Genomic DNA, 5839 nt, shown 5'->3' with positions numbered 1-5839 from the left:
ACCGTCGGCTCGAGACTCCGGTATCGGTTCCGACGGAGTCGAGGTGAGAGGAACAGACCGAGAAAAGGGCGGTTCTGGACCCGAGGCTCCACAATCAGTAGATCAGCCTCTTCCGGCTCCAAAGACTGAATCTGTCTCGGAGGAGGAATGGATGGAGATACAGGAGGCCTTCAAGTTTCGACACCAACTGGGTGGAAACCGAAATAAGTTTGAGAGGGCCGAATGCTCCAATAACTTCTGCACCACGCGATCCACATCGATATCCGAAAGTTTGGAGGAAGAACGGGTCAAGGAACCGAAGACGGAGCCGACCTCAATAAGGTCGAGGAGGAGCTCCATCACCGGTTCCAAGACTCGGGGCTCAGGAACCGACACCAGTTGAACACTCGGCCCGAAGTCTGTGGAACCGGTGATCTAACCTTTGAAGAGCTCGGAGCCGATGACTTGGGCTCCGACGCTTCGATTCCTTAGAGGACTTGATGCCTGGTCAGAAGCATCCAAAGCCTCCTGGAAAGACGGTTTCAATAGACCTCTGTCCATTAGTTTCCTGCGCCTATCTGTCATGACCCTCCCACTAAAAGAGTGACAGATAGAGCAGTCCTCTTGCAAGTGGAGAGGGCCAAGGCAGTAGACGCAGGAACTATGGTTGTCAGTGACTGACATTTTCTGGCCACACTGACAACGCTTGAAACCTGACTTCACCTTCTCAGACATTATAGGAAAAGAGAGACAAATCCAGTAATACAGTCAAATCCGTTAAAGTTTGTCAAATCCGATGAAAATTGTCAAATCTGGTAATAAGTATTTAACCGATAAAATTAGTTAACGGTACCAATAACTCAACGAGACCACAACACAATCATACAGATAATACAGAAAAACATCAAATAGAAATAGAATCCTAATAAAATATAACAAAATAAAGTTATATCTTAGCTTAGACTCTCGAGCTAGCTCCCAACGATGCGTATGCAGCAGCGGCAAACTAGATCTGAGGTAAAGGCAGAGGGGGATTGTGGGTATTAGATTGTCTCGAGCTTCTTCTCGATGCAGAGCTTGCAAGAGGCCGGCACGGAGCCGAGGATCGGCTCCGAACCCATGTGTAAGAACAAACGGCGAGATTGAACACTATCACATTGTGTGTTATGCATTTTGGATGTCTTACATGTCTTTTTCTTTCTTGCAGATGGGGTCTTGGAATGCAGCGGCTGTAATTTGGAATAGATGGGTATAAGGTGGAGCCTATTCGTTACTATTAGAGAGTTTAATTTTGTCTTTTATTTGCAGATGGTGGTGTGCAGTGTACCAGTTGTGGCGATACAGCGAATTTGCACATGGATGGAAGCAGTGGTGAGTGAGAAGGTTACACAAGTGGGCAACAGTTACTGATGGAATTAAGTGGATTTCAAAGTAGTTGAGTTTTGGTAAAGAATTTTACACTGCTAGGCAGAGGAGGACTGGCATTTTGAGTTTATGATATCAGGGTTAATGGGTTGTACCATTTGTTCTATTAACCATTAGCATGTTAGATTAACAGTGAAAGTTGTCCCTGCTTTTAGGCATTTGCATTCAATAGTAAAGGGAGCATGGCCATTGGCCATAGGTAAGGGTTTATGGGGTGGCAAGTGTCCTGGTCAGTGCCTCCATGTTAAGTAATCATGTATATGTTCACATAGATTTATCACTGTATTTCTTTGCAGATTGCTGGAGTGCAGAAAGCATCATGCGGTGGCTTGATAAGGGGATTTTGAAAGGTGTTCTGATAGGATGGACATTCTTGCCACTTGAATGGGGCACAAGGATGGTCTGAGTAATCATCTTAGTAAAGCATGTTTGATATCTGTGTTTAATTAGTGGGAGCTGAGTGTTGCATTGGTGTAGGGGGCAAGTAAGGCAGAGTTAGGTAAAGGGTGCCAAAGGGGAAAACTGTTAGGGATAGTTTAGGGAGAGTGTGGGGATCCCATGGGATGTGTAGAGTCACGATGTTCATAGGAGAATAGGAACTTATTGGGCTACAGCCCTACGGCTTCTGCAAGCCAGTGAAGTTCAATCCTTGTTTTCTTAGAACCTCGAGTGTTCGTATTCACTCATCCAGTTGTTTGAACCGTATGTGGGGAAGGTGCAAGGAGGGTTTGACATGATCTGGAGTTTGTTCTTAACTGGTGGCATCTTGGGGCAACAGGTTTGTCTTTTGAGTAGGTAGCGTTGATGTTGCATACCAGGTTATGGTTTTACAGTTTAGCACAAGGATCATTTCACTTGGGGTTTGGGTGAATTTTGTAGATAGGGTTTAAGGAAGCATAGTAGGTAGGTGGCTGGGTTGGGATAGTTTTAAAAACTGGGTGCATTGTTACAGGGAAGTTAGAAGGTTTAACGAAACCTGGTTGTGGGGTAAGGCAGCTGTAGGATACTAGTGGTATAGATAACATAAGGAAAGAGGGCTTTTGGGGGAAAGGCTAGGGACAAACAGGGATTAAGAACGATTTGTTAATTAGTGAATTGGGGGTGTTTATGGCTTAGCATGTGCAGTATTTCATTGTTGAGCATAGGTGAGTTTTCAGGAACTAGGTCAAAGGGTTCTGGATTTCTGCCATCTAAGGTTAGGACATTTGGAATTGGACTATTCCCTACGGTAATGGAATTGTTGCAGACATAGAAGAGGGTAGTGGGTGGGCTAGGGTGGCTACAGTTGGTTAACAGGGTCTTGGGTGTGAGACTTGCTACTAGTTGTTTGACTGGATGCCATCTTGAGTTCAAGTGGTTATAGTTTGTGGTTTTGTTGTGGTTATAGGCTGTCAATACATTCAGGTTGAGCCATGATTTCAGCTTTGAAAGCAGCGGCCTAGAAGAGTATGTGTTCTCTTGGTGTGGATGTTCCGGTGTTACAAGGGGGTCACAGTAATCATACTTTAGTTTCATTAGGGTGTGTTTCAGTGATGGCATGGCAAAGGGGTTTATGATGAAATTCTAAGGTGCTTTACAGATGAGGGGTACATCAAATGATGTTTGGCTTGACCCTTCCCTTTATGGGAAGTGGATTGAACACTTTTGAGTAGAAGGGAGGGGGGAACAGCCTGGGTAGGTTGGTTGGTGGAGAACAGGGATAGGGGCTTGCTCTCTTCTGTTCCCCCTCTGTCTGGATGTTCAACTGAGTAGTTGGAGGAAGCTTGCTGAATAGTTAAGCAAGCTGAGGTAAGGATGGTGCTTATTTGATAAAAGGTAATTCAATGGATGGTGTAAGAAGTGAGTTGGGATGCTGCTTCATAAGTAAAGTAAGCGAGCAGAGGTATGGACTCTTGCTTGTTGGGCAGGGTGAGTAGGTACGCTGCCCTGATTGACATTACAATGAATGGTGTATGAAGTGAGATGGGACGCTGCTTTATAAGTAAAAGTAAGTGAGTAAGGTATGGACGCTGCTTACTGGGCAGGGTGAGTCTGTATGCTGCCCTGATTAACATTACAAGGATGTTATGCTGTATTTAGAATCAATTATATCATGAACAGTTGTAATTAATAAAGTTGGTGATCAAAGCCATGTTATGGAAATCTAATAAAGGTCGTCAAATGTCATTTGGTGTGATGTGTTACTGAAGAGGACCGGGACAACTGATTGGTTGACATTTTAAATTACATTTATATTATACTAATATTACTATACCAGCTGTTGGGATTTTATGTCTTTGCTTCTTAAATAATTTTTTGCATATTGCCTTTTAGCACAGTTTCAAGTGTGCGCATTTCACAATATAGCCTCTCTCTTTTGTGTTACTATACAACACTAGCTTCTTCCACAATCGAAACTCTTAAATTGAACTGAAAAAATTACTGAGGCAGCTATTTTACAGGCAGAGGCTGCACTTGGATTTAATGTGAACATTTCCTACTTTTCAGCACATTACACTGCTATGCCTTAAAGTTTAATTTTCCCATTTATACAGTTTTATGCTCGTATGCTTAAATAATAGTTCTTGACCTTTGATTGGTTGCTTTTTTTTTTTCCTCTTCCAAAAAGCATCTGCAGTTTCTCCGATTTTTATGATCATTGCCAGTCACCATGTTGGCTTTATTCTGCCATTTGTAACTCATGCCTTGCTTTTCACATATGGTTCTAATGACAGTCAGCTCTCAGACCACATCTACTTACATTTGCTACCAGAGCGGTCTACTGTTGTGTCATATGCATTAGGAAAACATAGCAATCTGTGTGTATTTAACTAAACATGTTTTTTTATTACAACGGATTTTTATCTCTTTGGCGAATTACTATCACTCTTTACTTTTAAGTGTCACCTACTTTTACTGCTGAGGTTGCCCCTGCATTACATGAAGACATTTCCACTGGTTCACACTGCTACACTTGTACTATATTTATGTTTTTCTTCACTGGCCGAGTTTCTTTAATAGGACTACTGATTGGTGAATTACTGTACAATTTTCACTAAACTACTGATGTTTAAATGTCTTCTTTCACCTAGATCATTTCACTACTCATATTACATTATTTTACTTCATTTCTGGTATTATTTTTTACTATGATTTTTACCTTTCTTTTTTAAGGGACAATGATTGGATAATGTTCGTGATTTGACTCTATTGTTGGTCAACTTCCTTTCAACAGATTTTGGGTTAAGCTTCTTCTTCTGTTTATCCTTACAGAACGAATTACTGGTTTTATTGCCTTGGGACTATAAAAGTTAGAGTTTTGCATTACAATTTATTGTTCTGATGAAGTTCTTGTAATTAATGAATGAAAGCGGTCAACAAGTTTGGTCTCGGATGTTCTTTTGTTCCTTTAGCCTTTGGAGGCAGACGCAAGCAAGCACACACACAAACACACACACACACACACACACACACACACACACACACACACACACACGCGCGCGGCACGCAGACACACACACACAAACACATATATATATATATATATATATATTACATTAACTTACAAAGCGGAGAGGAAAAACGCAGAGGTAAAAACGGTATTTGAGTGCTTTCATTCTTTAATGTTACAAGAACTTCTTCAGAAATTAAGATAGCCACACAAATGCTTCAATATACAGAAAACCAGCAGCCAATAAAAAAAAAATCTTTGTTTCATGTAAACAACTACAATAGCCAAGGAAATATAACAGTAATCAAGGTAATGTAGCAAATCCAGACTTTACTTTCAAGAAAACAAAGACTTTGAGAAGCTCTTTTGAGAAAAATGACTCTCCATTCTTGATTTAAAGCTTTCTGATAGATGGTAAGCTTACGGATATGTTCCCATGCAGTAACTGTGTTACTTGTAAATACATTCACAAAGGAAAAAATTACTTTTTCAAATACTGCAATGTCACAATGCATTTTAAGAGATTTTAATTGCCAATGTGTAAACGTAGTGTATGCAAGTATCTGTGACACCTGCGACTGTTTTATGTTGGTAAAACCTGCAGAAAATTGTCGGATTTCATTAAGGAACATAATGCAACTATTAAGTCTAGGGACGGCAGTCATGATTTACGGAAACAGTGCAACTTGCAGGCATTTTACTGGTTTTAAATTCATAGTATTGGAGCAACTGGATGTTTTCTTTGGTGACTGTGACTCTGTTGGAAGTGAGAGAGCTTAAATGGCAGCTGCTTCTCAATACAGAGGCTGACCCAGGTATCAAAGAAAATTACAACATAAAATGTGCTCTGCACTGGTTTAATTAAACCACTCAACATGACTGGTAACTCTAGGAAAGATACCATATAAAACATGTTGGTACTGCAGAAGACCCGGGTGCTGTTGAATAGTTACATTTGTACTGGAAAGGGTGGGGAAATTCTTTGGGGACTATGATGTTTTGTTA

Source organism: Protopterus annectens, chromosome 1.part1 (genome assembly GCF_019279795.1).
Source record: "Protopterus annectens isolate FY-2018-M chromosome 1.part1, PAN1.0, whole genome shotgun sequence".
Classification (NCBI taxonomy): domain Eukaryota; kingdom Metazoa; phylum Chordata; order Ceratodontiformes; family Protopteridae; genus Protopterus; species Protopterus annectens.
Note: the sequence above shows the minus strand (reverse complement) of the source record.